The sequence below is a fragment of the Nyctibius grandis genome, chromosome 2 (genome assembly GCF_013368605.1).
Source record: "Nyctibius grandis isolate bNycGra1 chromosome 2, bNycGra1.pri, whole genome shotgun sequence".
In the NCBI taxonomy this organism is placed as follows: domain Eukaryota; kingdom Metazoa; phylum Chordata; class Aves; order Nyctibiiformes; family Nyctibiidae; genus Nyctibius; species Nyctibius grandis.
In genome coordinates, this window is record NC_090659.1 from 46821948 (window position 1) to 46831699 (window position 9752).

The window sequence follows — 9752 nt, forward strand, 5'->3', positions numbered from 1 at the left end:
CAAAGAAAAGCACTTTTGTGTTAGGCAACAGGCATCTTTAGCCAAATAAAGGTAATAAAACAACTACTGAGAGGAACGTGGGGGGGTAGGTTAATAAAAAAAGCAAACTGGGAAAGCAGTGGGAGTTTAGATCTTAAAATACTGTTTTAAATAACAACCACAAACCTGAACGCATAATCTTCTTATTGCTTCTGCAAATTCTTTTAGCTACAGAACCTGAATCTTTACATAAATAATACAGCTAAAAATGTACAAGCTACTCATCCAATAGTTCAGCAAGTTGGTATGGCAAATTACCACATCCTACATACGCTTTCATGCCCTGTAACTCTCAGGCTAAAGTTGTGGCCAGAATCACAAGGAAGCAAACTGCCAAACAAATACAGCTTCTAAGAAACTCTTGCTAATACCTCACAGAGAAAAGAAACCAATTGTCTCTTCCGAGAATCAGATGTGGGATACATATTATGGCCTTCTTAATAGAGTGAATCATTACAGAGATTATTAGATAGATAATCAAACTATTGACTGAAACCATGCAATATTAAAATATTTCTGGTGCAAAGCAAGAAGCTTTTTATAAATCATACAGGGGCATCACTAATCCATTAAGGATCTATAGGGGGTTTAAAATCAAAAGTTTATATCATTACCTGTTCTTTCATCTAATCCCTGTTTTCAAGGAAGAAGTGTGACTTGACTTGCCTCGTTTAGAAAGTTCTTTGGAACTCTGTCCCTACAAGTAAATATTTCATTTTTGTAACTGAAAACTAAGGATCAGATTTTCGCATAAACTTATGAAAGTAAACCCTTTACCTGAAAATTCTCATTTAATTGAAATCAAGAACAATGCTGCATTAAATCTGATGTACACAGGGTTTCACCAACTGACTTTAAGCTGCAAAAGAAGATTTGATCTTTTAAGTTTAAAGGCCAAGGGTGTAGGTATTTAAAATTCATTGAAACTGGATTTCTTTTTTTTTTAAGGGTCAAGTGTGGCTTTATGCATAACTTTGAATGAATGTGCATAATTTTGTGCTGAATGACAATAGGATTTTTCAAGGAAAACACTCAGTGTGAACAGTATTAAGTTTTCAGGCAAATTGTTTTCAAGCTGTGGAACCCTATGTCTAATACCATTGACTCTCAGTGAATTATGAGAAAAGGAGGTGTATGATTAGAATCACTTTAAAACCATGTTGTATGAATTTATAAATCTGCTCATTTCTCTTGTCTGGATTACCACACAGCACATGCAGATGCAAATTTAGAAATCATTATCGTGAGCAATGGCTCCTCAGTTTTAACACCTAACAGTAGTTTCTCAGAACAAACCAAGTATTTTCAAGCTAATAACTTTGGTGACTTATTTTAGAGCCTGCTCTGCAGCTACAGATAGCAACACAGAAAAGAGCAAAAGTAATGCTGCAGTCAGGGTGATTTTATGTGAAACTTGTTACAGTTTGTTAGACGAGATCACCAACTTCTTATGCTACTTACTCATAGCAGTAGTGCATCTGACAACACTGCCAGAAGCAAAATTCTTCAACAGGCCTGAAAACCAATTCTAGGGCAGCTAAAAGCCTAACTTAGAATCCACACCAGCAAGCAGACAGGGTGGTGCTGACTTTGATGTTCAAAGAAAAAAGAGAGAGGGAATGAACAAACACCAGGTACCCGCTGAGAATCAGGAGTGACTCCTAATACCAAGCACTGAATGAACCAGTCTTCACTGGCAACCTCTCTTCCCACACGCCTCGAGTGGATGGACTGCAATGCAAGGACTGGGGCAACAAAGTCCCTCCAACTGTAACAGATCAGGTTCGTGACCACCTGAGGAACCTGAACATACATAAGTCTATGGGACCTGACAAGATGCATCCCACAGTCCTGAGGGAAGTGTCTGATGTAGTTGCCAAGCCACTCTCCATGATATTTGAAGAGTCATGGCAGTCAGGTGAAGTCCCTGGTGACTGGAAAAAGGGAAACATTGCACCCATTTTTAAAAATGGTAGAAAGGAGGACCGTGGGAACTACTGACCTGTCAGCCTCACCTCTGTGCCTGGAAGGTCATGGAACAGATCCCCCTAGAAGCTATGTTAAGGCACATGGAGGACAGGGAGGGGATTTGAGACAGCCAGCATGCCTTCACCAAGGACAAGTCCTGCCTGACCAACCTAGTGGCGTTCTGCGATGGAGTGACTACATCAGTGGACAAGGGAAGAGCTACAGATGTCGTCTATCTGGACTTTGGTAAGGCCTTTGACACAGTCCCCCACAACATTCTTCTCTCTAAATTGGAGAGAGATGGATTTGATGGGTGGACTCTTTGGTGGATAAGTCACATCCAGAGGGTAGTGGTCAATGGCTCAATGTCCAGATAGAGATCAGTGACAAGTGGTGTCCCTCAGAGGTCCCTGCAAGTCTGCAGATGGCACCAAGCTGAGTGGTGCCACACCCTCGTGCGGTTGACACGCCTGAGGGAAGGGATGCCATCCAAAGGGACCTGGACAAGCTCGAGAAATAGGCCCATGTGAACCTCATGAGGTTCAACAAGGCCAAGTGCAAGGTCCTGCACCTAGGTCGGGGTAATCCTCAGGATCAATACAGGCTGGGGGATGAAGGGATTGAGAGCAGCCCTGAGAAGAAGGACTCGGGGATATTGGTGGATGAAAAGCTGGGCATGAGGCGGCAATGTGCGCTTGCAGCCCAGAAGGCCAACCATATCCTGGGCTGCATAAAAAGAAACGTGGCCAGTAGGTCAAGGGAGGTGATTCTCCCCCTTACTCCACTCTGGTGAGACCCCACCTGGAGCACTGCATCCAGCTCTGGGGTCCTCAGCATAGGAAAGACATGAACCTGGTGAAGCAGGTCCAGAGGAGGGCCAAAAAATGATCAGAGGGCCGGAGCACCTCTCCTGTGAGGAAAGGCTGAGAGAGTTGGGGTTGTTCAGCTTGGAGAAGAGAAGGTTCTGGGGAGACCTTACAGCAGCCTTCCAGTACCTGAAGGGGGCCTGTAAGAAAGATGGGGACAAACTTTTTAGCAGGGTCTGTTGCAACAGGACAAGGGGTAATGGATTTAAACTAAAAGAAGGTAAATTTAGACAAGATATAAGGAAGACATTTTTTTACAATGAGGGTGGAGAGAGACCGGAACAGGTTTCCCAGAGAGGTGACAGATGCCCCATCTCTGGACACATTCAAGGTCAGGCTGGACGAGGCTCTGAGCAACCTGATCTAGTTGAAGATGTCCTTGCTCATTGCAGGGGCGTTGGACTAGATGTCCTTTAAAGGTCCCTTCCAACCCAAACTGTTCGACGATTCTATGATACTAACCACATGCACCTGACAGATTCAAGACAAGTTTAAGTAGGGTGGGGTTTTTTTTCTGTAATCCACTAGACATGGCTTTTTAAACATATTTCAGTCTTTCTTTTGACAGACAGAGAAAGGATAAATGTGCTCTTAGCTGCAGCTCCTAGAGTAACAACTCAAATTTGCCAAGTTGCCCATTCCAAAATTACAATAGGAGACCAAAGACTCATATGCTACAACTTTCCTACAAGCATATTCTAAATAACACATTGTCATCTCATGCATATAAATAAGAGCAGATAAAACAATAGCTAAAAGCCTCCGATAGGCTGGTTAGGTCCCCACTAGGTGCTGCCATTCATACGAACCAATGCTGTATCATTGCTTTCTTAAATTCCTCCCTGGTACCTACCATCTGTTGCTCTTCTGTCACCTCCCCTCGTCTACTCCAGACACAATCTGCAGGATGGGCAGGCGGCAGCCTGGACTTGTGCCCGCTGAGCCCAAAGCACCTTTCTGAAATCCCAAGCGACAATGACATAACACAACCCCAACTCACATCATGTTTTCTAACAACAATTTTGTTACTCTCTCTCCCACACATATGTCCCTATGCATCCTTCCTGAGAAGCATGTCTCCGTGAAGATGTGTTAGACTACTGCAAAGATAAAGAAAGCTACAGGCCTTCTCACTTCTCTGACCTGGCACAACCGTATCAGAAGCACTTGGAACAGAAAGCTCTGCTCCAGCTGACACCCGCAACCTTAAAAGCAGTCAAGAAGTATTTTGTTTTAAGTAGGTAAAATGAATAATGACGTCACCCAATAACCTATGTCAGACCACCATCAGAAATTATTATGCAAGTTTTTCAGCAAAGAGGCAGTTGTTGCCGTAGTAAACAAATGACAGCTGGCAATTTTAATTCCCATGCTTCTTCGGTCTAAGTCCAATAGTAGAAACATTTACATTACTGATGAAGATGGCACAACCAACACCTTTACATAGACCTTCTATAACAGAATACAAATTGACATTTGATGGCATGAAATATTTCTCGTAATCTAACAAAGTTCTGCCTGATCCAAAACCAGATTCTCTCTCATCCTTTATTAAAACAATACTGAATTTTAGTAGACAGGATTACGTCTGTTATCTTGGAGGCTACAGAAGGAGGACTTGTTTCTCATTTTGTTTAGTTTTACTATATATCATTCAGTTAAGAATAGTTACATTCTGCTTTAAGACCCTACAATTTTGTTATTCAACAGACAGCAAATGATCTTTATGAAACATCAAATGCAACAATATTATAATATGCAAATAAGCATAACGCATAGTACCCAAAGCTGGTCCCACAATAGTAACATTCCAGTTAGAAAAAAATGAGTAACAGTTGCTGAAGCAATCCCAAGACAGCACAGAGGACTTGATACATTAAGTTAGTTGTTTCCAGTCTTTCCACCCTCCTTCCACAACAAAATAAACAAAACAAAAAAACCCTCACGATCCTCTAATCTAATTTGCAGACTCCCTTTCTGCATCTTCCCCCAGCACTGAGGTGCCACATACAGGAATTCAAACTCGGAATCCACCAAGCCAAATGCCTGGGGAAGGGACGTCTGCGACACCCTTCAAACGGTCCAACAAACCCAACTTTGGGGCGTTGCCGCCCAACTTTTTCCTCAGTTTTGCGAGCACGTTCAAGAAGCGAAACAGGACCCTTACCCACCCTGTACGGTTCGCCCTAAACCAGTCCCTCACAGCTTCAAGGATAACTTTGAACGGAGGACTACCGCTGCTACGTAAGCAGGGCCAGAAGAAGGCTTCTCTGCAGCCGCCTCGGGCTGCGGGAGCCCACCCCAGCCTGTCGCCCTGCAGACCCAGCGGCAAAGCGCGCAGAGGCCTGGCCAGGCCAGTCTGTACCTACGAGCAGAATGCGTAAACGAGCTCAGCTCTTCCACCCCACCAGCCAGACGGCTGAAATCCTAATCTGAGACTGCCCGCCACAGCACGGTGCTCCGCCGATAACGAAGCAGCAGAGACCCTCGCCCTCACCGGGCTGTGAGCAGGCAGAAGGCCCCGGGGGGACCGGCCTGTGCAGCCCTGCCGCCCCCGGGAGGCAGCGGAGCGCAAACGAAGCGGGGTGCTGCGAAACGCGACGGCAGCCCCACAGGCAGGGCCCGGCGGCCGGAGCCGCGGTACTCACCGGACATCCTGCGGCAGGCGGGGGCCAGCCAGGCAGGGGCAGGGGCAGGGCCCAGGCCCGCGGCGCCCACCTCTACCGCCGCCTCACCTGCTGGCGGCGGGCCCGGTACACCGCGGAACGGGATTAGCCTCTTCCCTGCTGAAGACAGTGGTGGGTGAATTGCGCTCGCAGGGACTCCTGCGCAGCAGCACAGACACGGCACTAGCGGCAGAGCCCATTTGGGAGGGTTGGCACGACCCACCCCGCCCCACCCGTTCCCGGCGCGGGCTTTACTGCGAGGGGGCCATCCTCCTCTCGCCCCCTGCCCCGCCGTGCGCCCCCGCAGCGCCCTGTCCCCGAGGCAGGGCAGAGCCCAGAGCTCGGCCCCTGCAGCCGCCGTCTGACACCAGCCCCGCACCTGCCCGGGGCGCCAGGCCCGCCCGCCGCCCCCCACTCCCCCACGCGCGGCGGCAGCACCACGGCGACTCCTGGCGGCGCCACACCACAGCGCCCACCCCGCCCGCGGCGGCGCCCCGTGGAGCACCCCGTCATGGCGGGGGTCGGGGGCGTCGCCTCGCCTCCCCTGCTCTCCTCTTCCCTCCCGTCCCGTCCCCTGCGCGCTGCGCTCGGGGGCTCTGGATTCCGGCGGCACCTCCACAGGGACCTCCCTCAGGCGCCTCCTCTCGGGCCATCCGCCCCGCAGGCTGCTGCGCGCTGCCCGGGCGCGTTGGGGAAGGAAAGGGACCTTCACCCCGCGCCGTTGTTTCGGGGCTCCCGGGCGAGGGGCGCCGGCCCCTGCGGAGCTGCGCGGCGGCTCAGGTCGGCATTAAAGAGAAGAGCAGCCCCTGTGGGAAGGACGGAGCGCCCCGCACCGTGGCTGCGCACCCGCCGCGCCGGCAGCGGGGACCGCCCGGCCCGGCCGCTGGTGTGGGGAGCTGCGGGGCCGGGGGGTCACGGCGGCAGGTTGGCAAAACGGGGGCGGTGTGGGCCGCGTCCCATCACCCGTGCTCCTTCGATCGCAACGCAGCCTCCCCGCCACACGCACTCCTGTGCAGAAACGGAGAGGAAGAGAGAGAAGCTGGGGGAGGCTCCGCCGTGCAGCCCCCCGAGGGAAACGTCAATGTCTCCGATGGTGAAGATGGCAGAGTGTGGAAAAATCTCTGAGCACGAGTACGATGACTCCAGCGTGGCTTATGGTAACCCACATACACGAGATTCACCGCGAGTTAAGGGAGTCTAGCCCATAACTTCTCTGGAGCCACCACAACCCCTATGGATGCACACAGTCTGATAACTTGTCACCCAGATAAATAAATAAACGTTTTCAGAGAGCTTGTGCTATTCAGGGTGCTGTATATATTTGCACAAATATACGTATAAATGCACATATGTTCGCACAGCATGTTTTTGCCAGTAACGTAGAAGTGAGGTTGCATGTGATTCAGCCACACAATGTCTCTGCAAGGTAGTTTTAGGCTGACATGGTTCAGCCGAGGCATTGTTGCATCTAACTGTTCTATGAACATCAGTAACTGCTTAGCAGAGGACAACGATTTAAGACAGTGTGTCACCAAAGAAAATGCACACACCACTCAACTGTTTAAACCTTTATTTCCAACAATTTGCAAGTGATCGGTGTTGCCACTCCAAGCTGCAGCACTTCTTCTCCCAAAGGGTTATTAAACATTGGAACAGGCTGCCCAGGGAAGTGGCTGAGTCACCATCCCTGGAGGTATTTAAAAGACATGTAGATGTGGTGCTTAGGGACATGGTTTAGTGGTGGACTTGGCAGTGCTACATTAATGGCTGGACTTCATGATCTTACAGGTCCTTTCCAACCAAGACAAGTCTATGATTCTATGATTTGTCCTCTCACATACTGGCAGTATCCTAAAGGTGCACCGGAGAAGAGGATGTCATTGATCTGGTGGTGGCGAGGTGTTCTAAGGAAGGAAGGACATAAATGTGTAGGAAATTAGGCTTTACTTATCCTGCAGAAACAAAATTCTCAGGAACTGTGTTAATCATCTGCTTATATAGACGGGTGAACGAAGCAGTATGCTTATGAGTAGCAAAATCGGTATTGTAGATGATAATTTTACTGGCAGATCTGTTTCAGCTGTGGGACTTTATAATCAATTCTTGGTAATAAAAGTGATGTCTACGTTTAGATGATTTTCTGTTTTACTGGTGCGCCAGCAACTTTTTTCCAGTATAGAATAGATTTTAAGTGTCAGAGCCAATAATACAAGCTAGAGTTCTGGTGGTCTAACAGCCAGTTTATATTCCTTCCCCTCCAGGTTTAAATACATTAGAGCTTCCCTACATAACCCCCCAATTATCTGAAAGAATAATAATTAATTATTATTACAATAATTACAGGATTATCATCATCATCCTAGTTAAAAGAGAAATTAACACCGAAAAGTGCACCTGCACACCAGTGTATTGGTCGTATGTTGATGTAATTAGACTAAAGAGCTTCAGAGGGTTAAACACTTGGGGGGGGGGATTACCAATTCAGGTTCATGGGTTTTGCTCAAATTCTCCGTAATAAAATCTGCTTTCTGGCTAGTAATATTAACACAAGTAAGAAATTATTTTGAAAATACTATGAACAAATTTAAATAAATTGTAATAATATTTCAAAAGCAAAAATGTTAGTAATGCACATAGATCCTTCTCTGGACACTGCTCCTGAAAAAAACCCCATTCTTAAGCTGTTTTCTTTTTCTCCCTGAAGTCTTTAATTTGAAGCATTTCTTTCTCTTCCCTAGTGGGACATAGATGAATTTATATATAAAAAGTATCATCCGGCATATGTCCCAGAAAGTAACAAACAAAACAAACAAAACTCAGATCAACTTAGATAAAACATAGTATGTGTTTATTGAAAATTTTCAAGAGAAAGAAGCAAAATACATATTTTCATTGTTAAACAACTGAAGTGGTAACCACAGTACACTTCAACATTTCATTAATCCAAAATTTATGTCCACTTGGCAAAATATATATCAATGTGTTTTAACTATTAACATGGAAAATTAGTATTTTTAAAGAAATATCGAGTGTCCTTGAAAACCATATTAAAAACATGTTATTATTCATAGGTTGAAAGTGATAGCCACAAAGGTGCTCATTCATTTGTGTGTATTTAAACTGACGTACATTATCATTTCAGGATCAAAATAAAGATTATGGTAATCTCTTCAGCAACTGATATATATCCATTTCAAACATAATTTAGAGACAATAGTATGATATTTTATGACAAGAGTACTTTTTCAGTTGATGTCTTTCTCTCAACAATTTAATAAACACAAAATCATGTTTACCTCCATCTACATGGAATTTCAGTAAGAAAAAGCATGCTTCACATGTAAGATGAAGACAAAAACACCCAGATTTCCTCTATGCCTTAAAGAGTTAGCTAAAATGGCTCTATTGCAGAATTATGTCAGTAAACTACTAGTTTTGGCAGCTTTCATCTGCGTTTCATTCATTTGCTGGTATTCAGTTAGCTAAATGAAGGCAGAGAGACTGGAAAAGTGTTAGTTTTTTTTGATAGATTTGTCTGCATAAGGACATTTGTTAGCACAGCAAGGTTGATCAGAAACAAGGGAAAAAGATGAAACAGCCTTGCTAGCAAAACTGTATCAACCATATCTCGGCATATGTATGAAGTTTAAAAGTTGGTGTGACATAGATTTTATAGAACAAAGTGTCAACAGACTCATTCTAAATGATTCTGAAAACTTGTACCTATTTTCCCTTTACAGAAATTATGAATAATATGGTTCTTAAAAAAAAAAAAAGCCTGCCAGATTAATGCCTTTAAAGGCTCCTACAGCAGGACCTAAGTTTTCAAGAAGAGAAACAAAATTTACATCAAATTCCAGTTCCTGAGAAGAGCTAAACACCATTTCAGTAATAAATAAATAAATAAATAAAATCAGCATGTGTTCCTCTCATTTTATTTTTTTTGTAAACAATGATCTGTCAACGTGCATGTTCTTTTCATGCTATATTTTAAAATTAAGAATGAATTTTCCATCTATAGTTCCTTTCACTTTACTAGAATTCAGACATATATACAAAGTAAAGGCATTAACATTTTTAATCCTTTGTACAACTTAATGTTTTCCTTAAACATTGTAGGCAATACAGAAATATACGAAAGAAACCCAACATGTATGAATGGAAACAGCAATTTCCTTATTCCTATTCTATCAGAAGGATTACGTATTTTGGC